Source organism: Sorex araneus, chromosome 4 (genome assembly GCF_027595985.1).
Source record: "Sorex araneus isolate mSorAra2 chromosome 4, mSorAra2.pri, whole genome shotgun sequence".
NCBI lineage: Eukaryota > Metazoa > Chordata > Mammalia > Eulipotyphla > Soricidae > Sorex > Sorex araneus.
Genome location: NC_073305.1, coordinates 169444392 through 169457354, shown reverse-complemented (window position 1 = coordinate 169457354; position 12963 = coordinate 169444392). Strand labels below are relative to the sequence as shown.

At 39.7% G+C, this 12963-nt stretch overlaps 1 non-coding gene across 1 annotated transcript; it reads right to left on the bottom strand.

Moving 5' to 3' along the window:
• Positions 1-11794: 11794 nt before the first annotated feature.
• LOC129404595 (U6 spliceosomal RNA) lies at positions 11795-11899 on the bottom strand. The gene has a single exon (XR_008629984.1). It is a non-coding gene; the product is annotated as a U6 spliceosomal RNA (small nuclear RNA).
• Between the last annotated feature and the right edge of the window lie 1064 nt (positions 11900-12963).

The window sequence follows — 12963 nt, the reverse complement described above, 5'->3', positions numbered from 1 at the left end:
ATGCCATCAGGCTACATTAGCATGCAAGAGGGATGAATGAAGATGTTACTGGCACCCGCTTGAGCAAATCAATGAACAATGGATGACAGTGACACAGTGATGTATACCATCAGAGTACCCAAGACCCCCATGCTGTCTTGGTATCCTTCTACTCTCTCTCTTTCTCCCTTCTCTCATTCCTTGGTAATCAAACTTCTGTAGGCAACGTCCAAGTGTTTTTTTAGCATTCAATACTGTTCATTCCCTAACTTTGTTTCTATATATGCACATATGGGTTAAAACCTAGATATTTGCCTTCTTCTAAATTTGATCAAAATGAGCCCCACTAGCTCTATCCAATTTTTAACAAAAAGAAAGCAAAATTTCTTTTTTTTCTTATAGCTCAGTGGTATTGCACTGCATCCATAGATTACATATTCTTTATCTATTCACCTTTCATGGTCACTTAGCTTGTTTCTGCCTTTTGACTGGTAGCACTGCAGTGAACATACATGTGCATACATCTTTTTCAAGTTAATATTTTTATGTTCTTAGGATAGATGTTAAGGATTGGATACTGGATCATAAGGGCGTTCTATCTTATTTTGAAAAATATTCATACTTTTCATCAGAGACTGCACTATATAAAAATCCCACCAACAAAGAATCAGGTTCCCTTTTCTCTGATCCCCATGAGATAAGAGAACACTGGCTTCTTCCGATCTCTCTGATAGAGGCCGTTATCCCTGAAGGGATGCCTCCTTGTCATTTTGATTTGCATCTCCCCAATAGTGATGAAGAATCACTTTTTAATTTGCCTGTTGGCAGTGCATATGTTTTCTTTGAGAGAGTGTCTGTTCATCCTCTCTCCCATTCATTTTTGATGCGATTATTGGTTTATTTATTGTTGTTGAGTTTTGTGTGTGACAGCAATGCTTCAAGCATAGCTCCAGGAATCTGGATATTTGATCTCTAAGTTTGCATTATGTACATCTTTTATTGTATTTGTGCTAATACTCTTAACTCTTTGAAAACTGTATTCATTTTACATGAAAAAGGACACTTCCTGTGACTAAATTAAAGTGCGTTCTGGGAAAAAGATGTGTTTGGTGACACTATGCCCTGGCAAAGTGAACAGTCTAAGAGCTTTCCTTTCATTTTAACACACATGATCTCATTCATCTCTGAAACCTCCTAAGAGGCAGATAAGCGACAGACGTTCCCCTTACAAACAGTCATCAGATGAAGCAGTGGAACAAACAGACATAGAGGAACAAGGATAAGTTGATTTGCAGACCACATGGGAAGAGCTTTCAGAGCCAAGGATGAATCCAGAGTTATGGTATCAGGTAAAAATGTAATTACTCATCAGCTTCATTTCTGGATGCAAGTCAAGGACAATTTCTAGTGCAATGAGAGGTCGCAGCCCACATGAAGAGATTACATGGAAGGCAGTGAACAAAAGGAGGAACATGGAGAAAAAAAAAACAAAAGAAGATCCCCATTGGGAACACTCAAGTTCCCCTTGTAGGTTTGGGGGACTATCCCACCTTAAAAAGGAATACCTGTTAACACAGTTTGATAAGCTCTTTTTGTTGTTGTTGTTGAGCCAGAACATGCTCAGAAGACCCAGGGACCAGTCCAGGGATTCTCTGTCAATGGGGCAAGGGTTCAATGTGAGGGCTGGAAGATGCAATGCTATCCTGGCCCTTCAGAGACTGGATGACCCAGGCCACCCCAGCAGGCTTGAAGTGTGGAGGCTCCAGGGTAGCCCTGGACAGTGCTTGGGAGCCCAAATAGGGGGTTGACATATGCACAGTCTGCTCCCTAACCCCTGCACTATTGCTGCAGCCACTTGGAAAGTTATTCATCACTGGTAAGTCTAAGTTAACTCTAGTGTGACTAAAGCAGGGTTAGAAAAGGTACCTTCTATCTTACATTTCAATTTTAATTCAAGTATCACTGTATCACTGTCATCCCATTGCTCACTGATTTGCTCGAGTGGGCATTGGTAACGCGTCCATTGTGAGACTTGCTGTTACTGTTTTTGGCATATCGAATACGCCATGAGTAGCTTGTCAGGCTCTGCTGTTCAGGCAGGATACTCTCGAGCGCTTGCCAGGCTCTCCGAGAGGGATGGAGAAATCGAACCTGGGTCAGCTGCGTGCAAGGAAAACTCCCTACCCGCTGTGCTATCGTTCTGGCTTTTAATTCAAGTAGTCCAATAAAAATAGATGAAACAAAAACAAAAATATGAAAATGTAGAACCATACCCCTAGAAGATCTCAGAACTCTGTAGGCTCTCTGTCTCTCTCAGTCCTTCTCTTTAAACCAACATGGGTGGGGAAATATGGTAGTTCATGTTTTCTGAGGGCTTCATTCATTTTTGAAATCTCAAGCAATGCTCAGGGGTCCCAAGGGCTATGATCAGCAATATGAAGTCTGGATTTGCTAGCTGGATTGTTGGATATTCAGCTTAGGAGTGGCTGGACCCAACCAGAGCCACAAGAAATAGTGCTCAGAAGACCAATAAGTGCCAAGAAGCAAATTCAGGGTATCCACGTGCCAGGTTTATACTGTAGGCCTTTGGCTTTTTCCATAGCCTCTGAATCTATTAAAGTTTATAATTGTATCTCAGCAACTTCAAAATGAGGACCTTTCCTTAAGTGTTATGATTTCAGTTATAATATACAAGAACATTTCCTTCTGTGTTGAAAAGATATGAAATGATGTTTAAAGATTGATTAAAAATTCAGGAGATTGATTCTAAAATTGGCAAGTGCCAAGTGAAATGCTCATATGATAGTCATTTCTTTTGAATTGTGACTGGCTTTTTTAAAAATAGAATTCCCAATAGAAAATGTCTCCCTGGGTCAGAGAGATAGCTCAAGATGCTGAGGCCATACTTTTTGTGAGGGAGAACCTAGGTTTGATCCTTAGAACTACACAGTCCTCTATGTACCACTGTGACCCCAAAACAAAGTCTTACTTTTTTATAATGTAGGGGTACTGCTATTTACTCAGCCATTGATTAAGCTGATCCAAAACAAGGTCTTTTGATGACCAGATTTTATTTTTTGGTGCAGAAGAGACTGAAGTGCCCTTTTGGATTCCCTCACAGACAGATATTGTTGAACTTGGTCAGAACTGTCAAGTCATTTTGTGCATTTTCCCCTAAGGAGCAACATTTGGGGTGACAGGTGGTTCATTCATTGGCTCTCTAAACTATCTCCCCTTCCTATGCTCAGAGCCTGTAGTTTACTATAACTCAGTGCCTCTCTGGTCCTCCTTATGATCCATATTTGAGACTTTCAGTGAAACATCAGCAGGATACACAAGGCAGTGTAAATTCCAACACACACACACACACACACACACACACACACACACACACACACACACACACCCTGTCATCACATTCTGACTATGAGTTTGAATGTATATAAAGTACCCAGGGCTGTTTCAACTAGCAAAATGGAAAACCAACAGTGTTTCTGATTTTAAGGTCAATCATTTGAAGACAAGCCAAGTTTCCACATGTCTTTTCTCATCTTTTTACACTTATCTACTCATACTGCTTCCTAAATCAATGTTTTAGGATTGCCTTAAAGTGATGGAATATGATATCTTGTTTTCATTAATAATACATGGAACATTTCCTCAGTTAAAAAAAATCCCAGAGATCCTTAGAGAAATAGCTGATTCCAAACTGAGACCAAAGAAATGAATGAATATAGATTAATTTATGGTACCAGAAAAGAAGGAGGCATTAAAAAAAAAAGGAGACCAAGTAAAACACTGAAATAAATTTGATGGAAATCCCAATGGTCAAACTCTGGAAAATTTGGGGGGAAAAACAAACAACAGTAAATGAATCACTGTATCACTGTCATTGTCATCCCGTTGTTCATTGATTTTCTCGAGTGGGCACCAGTATCGTCTTTATTTGTCCCTGTCATGTTGTCATGTGCTAGTGTAGCTCGATGACATATTGAGGACTCTCTCAGGATCAGGGGAATGAGGACCGTTGTTGTTACTGTTTTTGGCATATTGAGTATGCCACGATAGCTTGCCAGGCTCTGCCATGTGGGCGCAATATTCTCGGTAGGTTGCTGGGCTCTCCGAGGGGGACAGAGGCTTTTGGGGCAGCGTCTAGTTCCTTTACAGGTGTTCCCAGTCTACTGAATACAAGCTTTTGGTAGATTTGCGTGTTGTAATAATCTAATCTGCACACTGACAAACACTCACCTGCCTGCGTCTCTGGGTTGCGACCCTGGGACATCTGCATCTTCAGGTTGAACTCCTTGAGGTTGATGGAGTGTGCTTTTGTGGCCACGTGGTTTAGGAATATATTAACTCATACATGAGGCTCAGCCTGAGTAAATGAATAATGATTACAATGGATTAAAATTCCCACATTAAAAGAGGAAGTCACAGAACCAGGGAGCTTGGTCAAAGAACTGGAACACATGCTTTGCACACTGGAGTAAGGTTCTGTTCCTGATATAGTACCAAACTGGAATGGCCCCTAACTATGACTGGGTGAAGCTCCAAAATTTAAATAGAAACAGTAACAAAAAGAAGCCATAAATTCATATTGATATAAATAGAAAATTAAAATTCATCTTTAAAATTAGGGACAGCACAGAGCTCTACACAGTAGAATTTGAAATAACAAAGATTAAGTACAAAAAGAAGAAAATCATCATTTGGCAAACAACACAATAGTTAACAGCTTTAGGCCAGAATCATGAGTAGATGCTGAAATTACTGGGTAAAAATCATGATGACTAATGGATATTTAAATAGTATCAAAACACTTCCATATAAGTCACTTACTGATTATAACAGGAATGATAGTAACTTTGCAGGAAATTAACATGGAAAATATCACCTTAAGCAAATAATCCAAGTTATTAATACCAGTAATGTAACAAATTAACAGTCTATATATTAACTCTTGGTACGCTGCATTCTTGGCAGTACTTTTACCCAAAATTTTTAAGCATTAGAAAAAAATGACATGACTAAATTTAGAACCTGCATTGCAAATCATAATGCCTGAAAGGGGACGAAAAAGAGAAAGAGAGAGAGAGACAAAGAGAGAGGGGTGAGGGAGAGAGAGAAGAAAAATGTCTGCCATAGAGGCAGGCTGGTTCGGGATTGGGGAGGCGGACAGAGGGAAGGATGATGAAAGGGAAACTTAAGGACACTGGTGGTGAGAAATGTACACTGGTGGAAGGATGGACGTTGGAATATTGTATAACTGAAACCCAACAATGAACAGTCTTGTAATTTTGTATCTCATAGTAATTCGAGAATATCACTTGTATCACTTGTCGTCCTGTTGATCTTCGATTTGCTCAATTAGGCACCAGTAACATCTCCATTTGTCCCTGCCGCGTGCTAGTGCAGCCCAATGATATCTGCTTGCTCCAGGAACAGGAAGAGCCTCAAATCATTCATTCAGGGATTTGACAAAGAAGTCTGACCATCTCGTTGGTGGGCGGCCATGAGGTCTTCTGATGTCCAATGAGATCCAGGCAGTAACAGCTCTAGTCCAACTATCACTCCAGCCCATCAGTATTACCATATTTAAGATAATGAAATCGACATAAGAAAGTTAAAATCTCTTTCTGTAAGATTTTAGAGTTACTAAATATTGATTTTCAAGGTCCTTTGACTAAAGACTTCATGAATAAGTGAGCCTTTGAAATTATATTTTGGAGCTGGAGCAATAGCATAGAGGGTAGGGTGTTTGCCTTGCACTCAGCCAACCCAGCATCCCATGTGGTCCCCCAAGGACCACCAGGAGTAATTCCTGAGCGCAGAGCCAGGAGTAACCCCTGAGCATTGCGGGTGTGACCCAAAAGGCAAAAAAATAAATAAATAAAAAGGTACATTGTAGCACTTGAGTGTATCATTAAATTGCTTTTATAAATCATACTTTTGGAAAAAAAACTGATACTCAATTGATATATATATTAAAGGTAGATTTAGTTGGGAGCTATGCAACCATTCTCTCACTCCTAACACTGTGAACATTGTACCCCCAATTTATCTTGTGTACATATCTAGTCAATTGTTTCTCTCTCAGAGCACCAAGCAATCATATCTGCTTTTTATCAAATTAGGATAGATTGTCATTTGAACATCCTATGTAATGGAATCATTCAGAATATATTTTGTGTGTATCTGGCTTCTTTCTCTCCTAAGGGTGTTTTGGAAGTCATGTATCTATGTAGTGTTGACGGTGTCAATAGGTAATTGGAGGCTGGGGACATCACTCAGCTGTAGAATTCATGCCTTTCATGTTGAAGGATCTGGCTCTGATTTCTCTCCCCACCATTTACCCCCTTCTCTTTTGTATATCTACTAAAGTTAGTATTTATTACTATAGAACATATACATGATATATAATAGTTTATTCCTTTGATGCATAATTGCACACTTAATAAAAATCTGTTCAGAGATCAGAGAGATAATACAGTGGGTGAAATACTTGTCAATCCCAAGTTCAATACCCAGCACCACATAAGGTTCCCCAAGCAGTTCCAGAAGTAAGCCCTGAGCACAGAGCCAGGACTTAGCCCTGAGCACAGTCAAGTATGGCCCAAAACCTCACCTCTAATTCTAGTCTCCATTACTGATGAGCACTTCAGTTACTGATGGTTAGTTATGATTTTTTTTTCTTTTTGGGTCACACCTGGCGATGCACAGGGGTTACTCCTGGCTCTGCACTCAGAAATGACTTCTTGTGGTGCTCAGAGGACCATATAGGATGCTGGGAATCGAACCCGGGTCTCCCGCGTGCTAGGGCAAATACCCTACCCACTGTGCTATCACTCCAGCCCCAGTTGTAATTATTATGAACAAAGTTGCTCTCTTACAAGTATTCTGTGGACAATGTCTTAATTTCCTTTGTATAAATACCAAAGAATGGGATTGTTGGATGTATGGTAAGCATATATTAGTAACTTATGCTTAGATTCTTAAATTATTAAATTGAATATTATTTTTACACTAGCTGTTTTTTATCATAGTTGCATTTTATCAGATTAAAGATGATTAATTTTTCTTAAATTGTTGTTTATATCCTAAATTAATATTGATTTTTGAAAACTCTTTTCTAATATAATCATGTGAAAATAGAGTTGTTATATCAGTGATGAATTATATAAATAGAGAAGACGTACTGACTCATTTTGTCTTGATTTATTCAGAGATGGGCTTGAAACATATAAGTTCAAAAGCAATCGGATGTAATTTTCTTTCCTAGTAATATGTTTGTTATTGTTCCATTTAGGCTACATCATTACCAACACATATTACAAACTAGCTGGGTACATATTTCATACATTTTAAAATTTTAACCTTTGTTAATGTCCCCTTTCCCTTTTGTTGCTGTTGTCATTGTTAAGATGACCAGGAATTACACACAAAGTTGGTAGTGGTCCTCACACATTTATTTGTGTGGTTGGCATCTGCATATTGAGTTGAAGTGACAGCACACAGAGCCAGTGATCGCTGGAGACTGCACTCTTAATTGTGATGTTTATTTTGTACACATAATCTTCAGAAGTTATACTTCCTGGCTTTGGTGCCTGCACCTTGCACATTGCTGTGTTTGCCAAAAGTCTCGAGCCACCCACCCCGCCATTTATTTTTTATTTACTTTTTTAATTTATTTATATTTTTTTAATTTTATCACCATGTGGAAAGTTACAGAGTTCTCAGGTTTATGTCTCAGTTATACCGTATTCAAACACCATCCCTTCACCAGTGCCCATATTCCACCACCAAAATCCCCGGTATACCCCCCGCCCCCACCCCAACTGTATAACTGATGAATTTCACTTCATTTTCTCTTCACCTTGATTAAGTTCAATATTTCAACACAAAACTCACTATTGTTGTGGGAGTTACACCCCCAAACAAGATAACCCTAATAAGGAAGCATTTGATAATTAGTTTTCCATTAAAAGATTGTATGTTTTCAGGTTTTAGAAAAGGTGTAACGTGGCCGCGCAGCTCGGATGTGTCCCAGTCCCGAATCCTGGAGCCGTGTTAGTTGCTGCTCAGTGTCGCCAGGGCTCCATCTGGAGAAGGTGTGCTGGCGGCACCTCCTCCTTCCGGCTCCCTGGTGTTGCTGGCCCCAATTCGGGTCCGGAGCATTTTCCAGGCCGCGTTGCTCACCAGAATGCCTGTTGATTGTGTCAAGATGGCGCCGAGGGTGGGTCGAGGGCGTGACTTCCGGCGGCCGGGACCACTTGGAGTTTTGGGCTGGCGCCGCCCCACTCCAGTGCCCCCCCACCCCCCCCCGCAGCTCGGATGTGTCCCAGTCCCGAATCCTGGAGCCGTGTTAGTTGCTGCTGCTCAGTGTCGGCAGGGCTCCATCTGGAGAAGGTGTGCTGGCGGCACCTCCTCCTTCCGGCTCCCCGGTGTTGCTGGCCCCAATTCGGGTCCGGAGCATTTTCCCGCCATTTTTTTGGGGGGTTATACCCAGTGATGATCCTGGCTCTGCACTCAGGAATTCCTCCTGGCAATGCATGAGGGACCATATGGGATGCCGGGGATCAAACCTGGGTTGGCTGTGTGCAAGGCAAATGCCTTACCCACTGTACTATCTATCTGGCCCAAGAGTCTCGCCCCTTACATGCTGATATTTGCACACATCTAGCTGTGGTGTGGGCAGAAAAGGAATGCAGTTTTGAAAGCAGCAGAACTGCTGGGTAGGAACAACAAGGCTTTCAGACTGTGCTTGGCACGTGCAGTGGTACTAGGGATCTAATTTGAGTCCTTACTTATGCAAGGCAGGTTCTCTAGTTCAGTGAACTAACCTGGTAGCCTCTCATGTTTGTTTTTTGTTTGTTTGTTTGTTTAAGAAATCATTTTCTGCTGGTTTTCTTTGAAATGGTCTATCCAAATGTCAAATGGGGTACTGTGATGAAGAAGACTTTCATAATATCACTGACTAGAAATACTGATCTATTGTTTGTATTTCCAACACAGGGACAATACTATCTTAATTATCATCATAGATTTGTCTATTATTTAAGCTCTGTCCATTTTCTTTCATGTATTTTGAACATCTGATAATTCATGTACATATTTATGATTTGAGGTTGTCACGGCATTTTGGTAAATAGACCACTTTTGCCTGGTGAGAGACTCTCTTTATCATTTATCCCGAGTAAAATAATTCCTTGATTTGAATTGTACCCAGATATTAAATATGTCAGCTTCCTTGTTTCCATGAGTAAATGTCATTTCTTTTCTTGTCTTTTCACTTTTACTCTTCTTTAATGTTCAAAAATCTTTATGCCAAAAAAAAAAAGAATCTAAAAGAAATGGGTAAATTTTTGGACTCCTGTAACTTCCCAAGATTGAATCAAGAAGAAGCAGAGCATCTGAACAGGCCAATTACTACTGGGGAATCAAAATTGTGATAAAAAATCTTTACCAAAATAAAGTCCCAGGCCCAGATGGGTTTGCTAGTGAGTTCTTCCAAACCGTTACAGATGACGTACTCCCAAACGTTTTCAGGTTCTTTTAGAAAGTTGAAAAACACAGGAAAACTCCAAAATAGTTTTCTTTGTTTTGTTTTGTTTTGTTTGTCTTTTCTTTTTGTTTTGTTTTGGGGCCACACTTGGTAGTGCTAAGGGGTTACAGCTGATTTCTCATGCAGAAATGACTCATAGTGGGTTAAGAGGACCATATGGGGTGCTGACTAAACCCAGGTCGGCTGTGTGCAAGAAAAATAGTCTACCCACTGCACTACTACTACCCTTAGACAATTTCTATGAGGCAAATGTTACCCACATAACAAAAGGAAATATAGACATAAAAAAGGAAAATTATAAACTATATCCATGGTGAACACAGATGCAAAGATCCTCAACAAAATATTAACAAATCAGCTCCATGATACATCAAAAAAATCATACCCCACAACCAGTAGGATTCACTCTGAGGATGCAAGGGTGGTTTAACATATGCAAGTCAATCAATGTAATACACCATATCAATACAAGGAGAAGTAGAAATCATATGATCATATCAGTAGATATAAATAAAATGTTCAACAAGATCCAACTCCCACTCATGACAGAAACACTTAATAAGGTGGGAGCTGAAGAAGATTTCCTCAACATAGTTGAAGACATTTACCAGAAGAGCATAGCAAATATTGTACTCAATGGTGAAAACCTGAAAGTTTTCTCTCTAATATCAGACATGAGACAAGGCGGCCCACTCTCACCACAACTATTCACATAGTACTGGAAGTGCTTTCCACATAAATTGGACAAGAGACATTAAGTTTATATTATTTACATTCCCTTTGATCCATTTGTTCTGTCTTCCTTTTATCCTCTTTCGTTGTCATCTGTTATGTAAACCCCCTATTTTTAATTATTCCATCTCTTTACACTATCATTATTTCTAAGTTTTATATGGTTGCTTGAAAATACACATCCTAAATATTTTAATCTACTTCCAGTCACACATTTTAGACCTGATTTTGTTACTCTACCTCATCAGCCTCTCCCTTCCCTATAACTAATATGTAAGCACTTAATCCATCTACTAGATCATGATCACCTTGAGGGCCTGTTTACGATGCCTGTTCCATTTTGCTAATGCTACGTATCTTGAAAATGATAACAATGATAGTACACTCAGTAAGGGTGTGCATTTATGTTAACTAAAGATTTTAATAATTTATCCTGAACACACTTTTCTCTTTCTTTGTTTTACTGTTATTGAAGTGCTGCGAATTGATTCCCTCTCTCTTGCTTGCAAGGCATGTACTTTACATCGAACCACTTCCTGTCATAGGTCCTTGTTTTTTTTAGTCTTCATTTATCCTTTATTTGCTAGCTGATCCTCAATTCACTACCCTGTAGATGATGGCAGACCCAGACATCAGATTTTGTGCAGGAGGTATCAGGTCTTTCATTTCTCTATGCTGAGAATCTCATCCATTCTGGAACCATCAGATGCTTCCAGTATGCTAATGATTCTAAAATTGTCCTTCCAGCCCAGACCTCTGTCTAACAGAGACACTAGAAGGACACACGCAGCAGCAGTCTTTATGACCTCTGCCTTTATGTCTAATGAGTGTCTCAAAATTCAGCTGCTGCTCTTCACCCCAACCTCAGGCCTGCTGTTCCAGCCTTCATCGCCAGCCTCATCTGTTTATGAGAGTCAGACACCTCCTTCTGGACTTCCTCACACCACACATCCTGTCTCGTGCAAAACATTGGTTCCAAAAGTTTTGAAGGTTTGTATGACTTCCTCAGAGGTCATGGAGTGCTAGGATATAATTGGACTCAAATTCAGACCCCTACCCCCCAACATTCTTGAACAGAGCCCATAGCAAGAAATTAAGTCAATCTAGCTTAGAATCATCAGGCAGTTGAGTCTGAGGGTAGTAGAGGTATACATAAGAAAAATGCAAACTAGATGAACATCCAAAGTAGGCGATGCATAGCCATCATAAGGTGAGCAAGATGGGAGCCCCACATCTGGGGAATATCTAAGCCTTGAGAGACTTGTCCTGGGAGGTCACACAGTAGAGAAGAGACCTGAGGCTCCAGTACTTAGAAGATCAGGTAAATAGCGATCTCAAGCAAGCATCTTTGCTGCATAGCCTCTTACACAATCATTTATTCAACTAACAAGTGCCAGGCACTGTTGAGGGCAAAGGAAATACAATCATCAATGTGAAACTTCACTCTTTGTTGTTTCTTTTCACGCATAGCATGGAAGACCGGTTGTTAGCAAGGAAACAAAGAAAGGGAAATTTAATTTTTTAAATAGGGAACACTTGTCAAATTTGCATGCCATCCTTAAACAGGAGACATGCTAAGCTTCTTGGTGTTATTTAAGTTTTATCGTGTGCGCGACTGAAAGGGGCCCAGGAGAAAGAGTTTTATGAATGAATAAAAATAAGTTTTAGGAAGAAAATTAGGGTGAGGTAATAGCTACAAAGAAATCCAGAGGAGCTCAATGCAAAAGAAATATTTGAGTTTAGCCACGAATACTGACATGAGGGAGCAAGAAGTGTAAAATAAATAAATAAATAAAATGAAATGTTTTAGGAAACCTGTGTGGCTGGAGAACAAGCGTGGAGGAAGAGAGGGGGCGTCATCACATGAAATGAAATCAGTGAGAGTCAGGAGCCAGAGTGCAGGAAGCTTCCTTTGCCCTGGCAAGGCTTTTGTGTCTTACTCAGGAGTCAAATGGGGAACCTGATATAACGGAAACTATGTAAGAATTATATCTTAGTTTATCAACTTTTACAACTTGAGCTGGATATCTGCTTGAAGTAGAAAATGGAACAACTGAACTCAATCTTAACGCTGGTAAGCAGCATTAAGACCAAAATAAATTGCAGAAAGGAAATTAGGATAACCCTAGCTTCCTTGCAGTGGGAAAGCATTTCGTCTCAGCAAAATTTTATTTTTATTGTTTGGCCAAAATGAAGAACCATAACCTAAGAATTTATTCTTTATTTTTAAAAATTATGCAATGTTCTTTCATTTATTTTGTTCTTTCTTATGAAGGCATCCTTGACATAGAGTATTGGATTAATGTCTGGTCTAGCACCATGATTCAATATTTATATATATTGCAACGTAAATGCTTCAATAAATCTAGTCAACATTCATCCTCAAACATACATTTTCCCTTGTGATAGAAATGTTAAGATTTCCTTTTTAGTAAACTCTAAATATGAGATTATTTTTATTTGTGGGTTGGGGTTAATATCACAGTGTTTAAGGATAATATTTTCTTTGTGTTAAGGAGTGACTTTTGCTGGTGTTTGGAAGACTACATGTACTGGGAATCAAACCAGGGTCAGCAGCATATAAGGCAAATACCTTCACACCTGTTCTATCTCTCTGACCCCAAGCACCACTGGCTATAGATACTATGCTGTATGTTCCATCCCCATGACTTTATTTATTTATATGAGAT